Source organism: Acomys russatus, chromosome 1 (genome assembly GCF_903995435.1).
Source record: "Acomys russatus chromosome 1, mAcoRus1.1, whole genome shotgun sequence".
In the NCBI taxonomy this organism is placed as follows: domain Eukaryota; kingdom Metazoa; phylum Chordata; class Mammalia; order Rodentia; family Muridae; genus Acomys; species Acomys russatus.
This window is the reverse complement of record NC_067137.1, coordinates 54,781,019-54,791,429: the sequence shown is the minus strand read 5'-3', so window position 1 is coordinate 54,791,429 and position 10,411 is coordinate 54,781,019. Positions and strand designations below refer to the sequence as shown.

General features: G+C 38.4%; 1 non-coding gene across 1 annotated transcript; it reads left to right on the top strand.

The window, feature by feature from the left end:
* Positions 1–10,094: 10,094 nt before the first annotated feature.
* Positions 10,095–10,201, top strand: LOC127197649 (U6 spliceosomal RNA). Its single transcript, XR_007831716.1, has one exon. It is a non-coding gene; the product is annotated as a U6 spliceosomal RNA (small nuclear RNA).
* Positions 10,202–10,411: the final 210 nt, after the last annotated feature.

Sequence of the window (10,411 nt, the reverse complement as noted above, 5' to 3'; positions counted from 1 at the left end):
TAACTATCTACAGCCATGCTTCCTGGACGAGGCAGCATAACAGTGACTAGGCTAGCAGTGTGCCTATAATTTCAGCACTGAAGGCAAAGGCAAAAGGATCAAAAGCTTGAGAACAAATTGGGGTGTAAAACAAGTTCAAGGACAGGCTGGGTATCATAGTAAGATCCTGTCTGACAAAATGCGAACAAAGGGTATTGTATTTAATAAAATCAGCTAAGAAATTTCAGCAGTGCTTTTATATTTAGTATGAATGTCATCAAGCAGAAAACCCATGACAAAATGCTATAAAGATTCAAGAATTTGGAAAAACTGACCACAAACTCTTTCTCAGGTACTTACTAAAAATGATCTTCTGACTACAGCTAACTGACACAAGAGAAAACATAATGTCATAGCACATATCGTAATAATTATCTGAAAAAGGTTAAGAACCAGGAACACATATATACAGAATATCCAAAGCAATTATCTACAAGAGCATCGTGGTTTAAAATGAACCCTGAGAACAGGAGGGGAGAATATTCCTGGGGTTCTAGCAACAGATGCTGATGTACATGCTTCAGTAAGAAAAAGGTACCTTTTCAAATCTTGACATACTCCATGATATGTAACATTACTAGGCAACTTGTGCTCTTAAGGAACTATTAATTATAAGTATATGTCTGTGATCTTATATTTTTAATAATTCTTGTTGAACTATGTAATGGTTAATGCTATTCAAATAGTTTGTATGGGATTAAGCAGTAAGTAGGGCTAACCTAAACCAGGACTGGACATAAATTGATAATTGATGGATGGTATAAATGGAAATGCATGGGTTTACACAGTAATATATAGGTTTATGTATTCGTCAATTTTTTATGATAGCCCACTTCCTTGAGGAAAGCTAAGATTTTTGCACAGTAAGTGAAAGATTGCTCTATTTTTCAATGAGTATTATAGTATTAGAGTAAAAAACAGAATCATTAAAAAGTTTGGGAGCAACAACTCTAGGTTTATCTAAGAGAATGGGATTACAATGACTCATTAGCCAGCCTGCATTGTTTTGTTCAGGATATTTTCTCAGGATTAGTGAAAGCAAAACCACTTCCTTAAGACACAAATAGAGAAATAGTTTACGAGAAAACCCCTGATTTATAATTTAAATAAATACATTTTTGTTTGTTTGTTTTGTTTGTTTGTTTGTTTGAGACAGGGTTTCTCTGTGTAACAGTTCTAGCTGTCCTGGAACTCTCTGTAGACCAGGCTGTCCTCCAACTCACAGAGCTATGCCTCCCAAGTGCTGAGATTAAAAGCCTGTACCACTACTGCCTGCTTAAATAAATACTTTTTATCTGAGATGATAAATTTCTCAAATATTATCTATTTTCACTTTAAACATATAGCTTCATATTCCATACTTCATTAACATGAAAGTCAATTTTATGTCATTTTATTTTTAATTCTTCATCATATTGCTTTGTAATTCTTTTATTGTTAAAAACTATAAAGGCATTAAAGCATAAGTTTTTAAGCAATTCAAAATTTCAGCCATTTTGAAATGGGATTAAATATAACAGGTATATAGCAACAAATTGAATTAACTTAAAAGCAAGGAAAGAAATCATAAACTGAGAGAGCTTTTTCTTATGTATTCCTCGAAGATTTATTCCACAATTACTAAAGATTGAATAAACACTCATTTGTGAGTTTATTACACCGTTTTGAGGAGGCATTATGTTAGCACTGTACAGCAATGCATTATAGAATGACTGAAGCAGAAAGCAGTGCTCAGTGGAAATAAAAGTATCATTATGCTCTCTAGGAGCTATTTAGTAGTCTAATGTAAACAAGATTAAGGAAAATATACACGTAACAGGGAAAGCAGTGGAGACAGGCATCTACATAATTTAACTATGCCATTTTCATGATAGAATACAGACTAGGGGTCCAAGTAACAGCACATAAGGTGAAGTCTGGGGAGATGGCTCAGTGGGTAAAGTGCTTGTCTTTCTGGGTCTGGGTTATCTTACTCAGGATAATCTCTCCAGTTCCAAACATTTGCCTGAAAAGTGCATAATGTTTTTTTTTTTTTTTTTTTAATAGCTGAGTAGTAAATTGTGTAAATGTACCACATTTTCTTTATCCATTCTTCAGTTGAGGGACATCTAAGTTGTTTCCACTTTGTGGCTATTATGAATAAAGATGCTATGAAGATAGTTGAGTAAGTGTCCTTGTGGCATGGTATAGCATCTTCCAGGTATATGCCTAAGAGTGGTTTGGCTGGGTCTTGATAAATAAACCTGCTATGAACATAGTTGAGCAAGTGTCCTTGTGGCATGGTGTAGCATCTTTTTGGTATATGCCCAGGAGTGGTTTGGCTGGGTGTTGAGGGAGGTCTAGTCTCGATTTTCTGAGAAACCTCTAGATTTATTTCCACAGTGGTTGTACAAGTTTCCACTCTCCCCAGCAGTAGAGGACTGTTCTTCTTGATCCATATGATCCAAGATTCTTACCATTTAATACACACTCAAAGATAAATATGAATTCCAGCTGAAGAGACATATGTATCCTGATGTTTAAGGTAACACCATCTATGATAGTCAATTGTTTGTTGCCCAATGGATGAATAAAGAAACAGTAGATAACAGAACACTTCTCAGTGATTAAAAGGGATGAAAGCCTGTCATGCAAGAGAACATGAATAAAAGGGACATTCATTCTGATCAAGAAAATGAAGCCACTTATAGAAAGCTGAGCATGATGTGATGTCACTTGTATATGGACTTTTAAAAAGTTTATCTCATAGAAGCTAAGAGTAGAATGGTAGGTACCAGCAGCTACAGATCAGAAAGAAAGAATAGATGGGAGAAGGCTGACCAATAGGTGCAAAGCTATCATTAGATACAGGAAGGGAGCTCAGGTGTGTTGTTGCACAGTAGGGTGACCATATATATAATACTTATGTACTATTTACTTTGAAAAACTAGGGGATGGTCTTGGAGAATGGCTCAAGTTTTAAGAGTAAATATTACTATTTCCGAGTACTGCAATTCAGATCCCAGTACCCATATAAGCTGGCTCAGAACTGCTTGAAACTTCTGCTCCAAAGGATCTCACATTCTTTTCTGATTTATGTGGGCACCTGCATACCCAGATCTATCCACATAAATAACAAAATAAATCTTTATAGAAAAATCTAGAGAAAGGAGGGGGCTACATGGTTTTAACTGTAATAAAATAATGCATGATCAAGAAAATACAGATATCTAATTTGATTACAATATTTCACAATATATATTAATAGAAACATCATATGGTACCTCATTATTACATTCAAATACATTTTTACAAATCAGCTAAGATAAAATTAATGTTAAATTACAATATTTATTTTTAAAGATGCTAAGAAATGAAGACAAAAATTAAGCATAGAATGAAAATAAATATTGAGTACTAAAAGTTGTAAATGGGACTATGACAAGTTTTAGAGAAATGAGTTTGACCATCATATTCAGTATGGATTTGGTGGAGAAAATACTGAGCAATAAGAACAGTAACTGCATTTTACTCCAGTCTACGGAACCAAATAAATGCCTTTGTTTTATATTATGATATTTTCTATACTAGTTATGACTGCACTCTATAGATTCTTGAAAGTTTTCTCTTTGAATTCTCTTCAAACTTAAGGAAAAAGAAGATAGAATACTTATTTAATAGTAAATGGCTAAACAATTGTAATGCATAAGTATTCTAGCATGGTCAATTTGTTGTGATGACACTCTGTGACAGAGAGCCAGACAAATTTGTCCAAATTCTTTTAACATCAAGCCATTATTTTCTCATCTAACTCAATAGTATACCAGTAACAAATTAATTGCCTAACTGTTAAGTACTTACTTATCAGAAGAAAGAAATGTGCTACCCAAATTTATAACATCCTCTAAAGTAAAGGGCCAGGAAAGGAATTAGGAAATCATATCCTATGGTGCTGAGGGCTACGCAGAACAGTAGGAAACAATTGCCCCTTAATAGGCCTTGGAGTAGCATTAGAGTCATTGGTCCATTAAGTTTCAATTACAGGCCGGTGGCCATGAGAGCACTTGGAGGAGAGGGGAAATGCTCAGGTTGGGTACCAAGAAGATGCTCAGAGAACCCAGAAGAGAAATGTAAGGAGAATATCCAGAATGGCCACAGCAGTGAAACACCTGGAGATGGTAGATTATTGCATGGGAATCCCACAATAGTTCCAATCCGTCTTTGGCTCTAGATTGAGATAGTACTTGAGACTGTTCTAAAAAATATAAAGGAGATTGTAAAAGAAACAAACACCTCACCCTTTTTGTGTTTGCTGGTGTGAAATTCTGAGTAATCCAGAAGAACTGTCCTATTCAAGGGACATGAGGAGCAGGTGATGAACTCCTTGCTCTCTGCCTGGATGCTTTGCTTAATTTAGAGAGCACTTATTTTTTACTCCATAAGAGATCAAGAACTCCCATTTCCAAAACAACATAGCAATTATAACCAGCAGAATTCCCATAAAAGAGAACATAAAGAACCTTCAGAGACACTTAATTGATCGAAAATAAGAATGGGCCAGGTTTTTAGCACTCCCTGGAAGTATTAGGTAGAGCTACAGTTAAAATTATCTGTTTGGTTACAAGAATAGCACAAAGCTGTCCTTATGCCAGAGTAATTATCTAGTTAATTGTTCTAAAATGAGTATAACCCAGTTTCCAGATACATAACACACATTTTTGCCAAATGTAATTTGACTTATGCCAGCAGTCCGCAACAGTTTTAAATGCAAAAGTTGCCAGCAGAGTACAAAGGACACCCTGAGGCGGCCTTGGCACACCCAGGACTACAAAGCATCAGGCCCAGAGACAAGGAGAAAAGAAAGCCACTGAGCCAGAATCCAGTAAATGAGAGTGAAGAAATGGATAGGTACAGGGAGAGAGAGAACACAGGAGCAAATGAATGAGAAAAGGAAAAAAGTAAGTGGGCATGGTGGAAAACAGACATTCATGCTTTGGCACTGTGGACCTTATTGCTTTTTTTTTTTTTTTTTTTTTTTTTTTTTTTAAGATGTAAATAAAATGAAGTACACAATGGTTTTTGGCAGAGTGCCAGGGACATAGTACCAATGAGCTGGCCTTTCCCAAAGGGATGTTTGTATATTCTCTTTAAGTACATAATACAGCTAGTTAGAATTAGAATGATGACAATGGTTCTTTAATTACTGAAAAAGCTTCACCCGATCTGAAGGAAATAAAAAATAAAAACATGCTACATAAGTATATAGAATACCCCACTTGCTACTGTATATCAGACTAGAATTTCATGAATGGTCATTACTGTTGAGTCTTGCACCAAATCCATCCCAGAAGTCAGGATTACATATGGAAAGATGATGATTGAAGAAAAGAATCATACATCTTGTAATTCCCACTATCCAGTAGCCATTGTCTGCCCACTGGTTGCAACAGGACATATAAAATGAATGAAAAATAAATGCACAAACTTATCAAATCTTAACCAAAATTCACAAATGCCTCTGTAATCAGAATGTTCCAGCCTTCTTCCCCACAGCCTCTTTATCTGGATGTGACTGAGGAGCACTGTGGACTTTGGTTCCTATGTTGGTTATTTTCCCAGGCTTGGATATAAGTATCAATAAGGGCTGAAAATGCTCAAAAGTGAGAGACAGGAGCAAACAAATCCACCTCACAGTGTCAGACCTGGCAATTAGCTAATCAAAACTAAATCACCAAGAAGGAAAATATGAGGTACTGAAAAGCATACTCAGGTCCTATCTGCCTGTTCTGTGATCTTTAGTATAGAATCAACTATGGGGGAAGAGATACTCTGCAGCATCTTAAGGCCCTTATTGGCTTGCAGGAGCACTAGTGATGGGCTCCCAGTTTTCATGGCAGTGTCTCTCCTTTGCCTGACATCATAGCTATTCCAGAAGTGTGAGATCATTGTTCCTAATCAGTTCTCTTCCTTTGTTATTTTAAAGACTCCAGTCATTTAGGGAAGCTCATGACACATGCATCACAGGAAATCTCATGTGCACAGCTCCTGTGCTCCTCCTGTACAAATCTCATTTATGAATGAGGAGAGAAATAAGGATAGTAGAAACACTGTGTATCTTACAGAAACCACAGTGCATATCCAACACAGATGCCTGGAGGCCGGGTTCTCAACACTCAGTCAAGTCTTGGTGTGCTGATGTTCAGTGGGACTTACAGGGTTATGCAAGACTTGCTATAGGAACCCCAATGATGTATTTTTATTGTCAGCTTCTGCATCATTTTGTTGTTTGTTTTTCAGGGCCTTCTTTAATGCCATGTATAGACAAGTTACAAAAAATACCCCCCAAAAAAATAATCTTAGCTGTAGGGAAATGACATCAATAGAAAAATTAATAATAATAATAGTAATAATAATAATAATAATAATAATAATAATAATAATAATAATAATAATAATAATAATAAGAAGAAGAAGAAGAAGAAGAAGAAGAAGAAGAAGAAGAAGAAGAAGAAGCCACAAAATTGAGTCAGACAGTTGGACTCCAGACATCAATTTAATTCGCTTTCTACCAACAAGAGTGAGAATATTCTTCAATCTAGGAAGACTAGAAAAGAGAAAAACCTTTGCTGGGTGTGGAGATGGATAATGACTAGCAGAGAAAGGATGTCATGGCAGGTAACACTAGTCATAAGGTGGAGAAGCTAGGTGATGAAGGGAAAATGGCTTTAATGAGCCAGGCTCTGCGAAGGGAAACTGGCTTGCTCAGAGAATGTATGTGGAACTCTGCCCTCCACAGAGCCTGACATGTCTGTAATCTCTGCACACTGGAAAATAAGCTTTGGTTAGACAGCAAAAATGTCTGCCAAAAATGGGATGCATGGGCTAGAAATAGTAAACAGTCTTCTGACTGGTATGCAATTTGGAATGTACCTCACGGTGTTTAACTCTATAAAGTGTCTTATTTCAGTTATTGCTTTCCATGTGTTATTTTTTCCTTTTTAAAATGTTTTATTATTATAATCAATTTGCTTTACATCCGGTTGTAATCTTCTTGCTCTTATCTTCTTTTTCCCACCCTCCCTCCCTTTTCCATTCTCTTCTTCTCCCATTGACCTCTGACAGGTGAGGTCCTCCTCTGCCACCATCTGACCACAGGTCTCATCTGTATAGCCTGCATCCCTTTCCTCTGGGGTCCTACATGGCTTCTCCCCTAAGGGGCAGTGAACAAATCAAGGTCACCAGAGTTCTTGTGAGAGGCAGTTTCCTGCTCCCTCTGATGGAGAATGAGCTGTCCATTGGCTACATCTGAACAGGGAGTCTTAGTCTTCTGCTTGCAATGTCCTTGATTGGTGCATCAGTTTGTGCAAGCTCCCCTGGGTCTAGATCCACCAGCCTTGATAGTCTTCTTGTGGAGGTCCTGATAACTCTCGTCCCTGCTCTATCCCCCAACTCTTCCATACAATTCATAGCTCTTCACCCAGTTTGGCTACATGTCTCGGTGTTTTTTTGTTTTTGTTTTTGTTTTCTAATCTGTTCCTATTTATTTATTATTTTTCTTACTTACTGAAATTCCAATGTGATCAGGCTGGGGGGAGGGAAGGCTTATTTGATTATTATAATTTACTTAAACAACCCTTTGCAGCAAGAACCATTATTTTTCAAATTTCTCCGTGCAAGCAAGTTGTTAAGGGGGAGTAGGGTATGGGTGAGGACACCTTTCCATGCTAAGTAATCATTTTTAAAAGAAAAAAGAATGTAATTCCAGAAAAAAAACCCAATTTCTCTGAACTGATAAAGTTTCAGAGGTATGAAACTGTTCACAAAAAAATAAAGTTAGACCTTCTAAGCAGATCGGCAGAGTCCTTACAAATATTTCTAGCAAGTGTACATGTTGCAACAATTTCTGTATCAGGAAAAGGAACAAAAATCTTTGCATCGTGTTTTCTTTTTTTTGTAAGAAATTAAAAAACAAAAACAACACCACTGTCATCATTGCTAAACCAAAACTATATTGCTCAACTGCTAGGTCCTTATCAGAACTTAAAAACAATATGTGGGGAAGATAATTCCTTTCCCTCGTGATCAGTGCCATGTGCTATGTTAGGATCATCCCTGGAAATTCCAGGTTAAAAAATAATGTGCTCCTCCCTCACGTACTACTTGCAGAAGTCACTCATCTATTGATTCCTGATGTTGCTGGTTTTAGAAAGATAAGACTCCTAATCCATCCACTGAATGTTACTCTGCCAGGGATGAAATAGCCCTAATGCCAACAAAGATTACTGTGATATTAGACTGGGAAAGATTGTGTTGTTGGAATTACAGCAGCTCCAGGAACACTTGCCATCTCATGTTAATGCCGGACCCAAGTCAAACACTGAATCTTCCTTCTTCCGTTCAGAAATCCAGGAGTACAACAATATTTGTGTGCTTAATGCTAGGTTCCCATGATAAGGTAGGATGGTTGCTTTTCAACTAGCTTCTTCCTTTAAATGTTTAGTTGTTCGTCAGGTACTATCAGTGGAAAAAAATGCACCATCAGCTTTTTAAATGCAATTCACTGCTCAGAGGAAGAAACACTGCACAAATAGAAATATATGAATCAATGTAAGAACCATGCTGGCACCACAATAGGCATTAATGTACAATAACATATGTACCCTAAATCTGGGCATGGTTGATTATGTCTATAGTCACACCCTTTGGAAGGCTGAGTCAGGAGAATTGCTTTGGGTTTGAGGTCAGTCTAGGCTACATAGTAAGGACCCATTAGGCCAGGACGAGAGTGAGACCTGATTTAAAAAGACAAACAAGAGCTGGAAAGATGGCTGAGCATTCAAGTACATTTGCTGCTTTTACAGAGGACCCTAATTCAATTCCCAGCCCCTACATCAGAAGCCCGCCACCGTCTATAATGCCAGCTCCAGGAATCCAATAGCACTAGTATCTGTGGGCACCTATACTCAGGTGTACATAACCTCACACAGATATATACTCATATCCACAACTGAAAATAAGTATTTTTAGAAATTTTCACAAAAAAGTACTTTTGAATTTAAGAATATTCTGCAAGACTCCCCAAACTGTGTCTAATGTTCAGCTGTGGGTCCCAGCAACTGTTCTGATCCGAGGTTATATGGAGCTTCTCAGAGTATATTTATGCTAGGCTCCTCTCTGCAAGCATAGCAGGGTATCATTAATGGTATCAGGGATTGCTTCTCTCCTATGGAGTGGGTCTCAGGTTTGAGGCAGTCATCTTTATCCCTTTACATCTTGTTAGTAGGGTAAATTTTGGGTCAAATGTTTTCTGGGTGGCTTGGTGTTCCCCTCCCTCCACTGCAAATCCTGCCTGGCTATGAGGTGGCCACTTCAGTCTTGTGTCCCCTGCTACTAAAAGTCTCAGCTAAAGGCACTCCCATATGCTCTCAAGGACTACTTATCACAGGTCTCCAGCTTGTCCCAGAGATGTGCCCTTGAGTTTCCCTTCTCTCCCCCAGTCTTCTGACCTCTCACCCCTCCCAACATCTAATCTTCAGCCTTGTTACTCTCTTCACACTCTCTCCCACACAATTCCCACACTTCATCCACTTTGGATGTCTATTCTATTTCTCCTTCTGAGTGGGATTCACATATCCTTCCAGAGGGGACAAGAACCCCACAAGAAGACCAACAGCATCACCTAACCTAAGCCAAGGAGGCTTACAGTGACTGAAGCATTAACCAAAGAGCAGGCATGGACTGAATCTATGCCCACTGACATATATGAAACTGGTGGACAACTTGGCCTTCATGTGGGTCCCCTAGCAAGCAGAATGGAGGCTGTCTCTGAGATGGACTCAGTTGCCTGCTTTTAGATCCCCTTCTCCTAGTTGGGATGCTTTGTCTGGCCTCAGTGGAAGAGGATGTGCTTAGTCCTAATGAGACTGAATGTGCTGGGGTGGGTTGAAGGGAGGGCTCCCCTGTTCTGAGGAGAAAGAGAGGAGGAGGGGAAGAGGGAAGAGGGTGGGAGGGTGGAACTGGGAGGAGAGGAGGGAAAGCTTGCATTTGGAATGTAAAGTAAATAAATAAAAATTTATGTGCTCGCTTCGGCAGCACATATACTAAAATTGGAACGATACAGAGAAGATTAGCATGGCCCCTGCGCAAGGATGACACGCAAATTCGTGAAGCGTTCCATATTTTTGCGACACCACATGCTGGCGAGGATGTGGGGAGAGAGGAACACTCCTTCATTGCTGGTGGGAATGCAAACTAGTACAGCCACTTTGGAAATCTATCTGGTGCTATCTCAGAAAAATGGGAATAGGGCTTCCTCAAGACCCAGCTATTCCACTCCTTGGAATATACCCAGAAGATGCTCCAGCACACAACAAGAAAATTTGCTCAACCATGT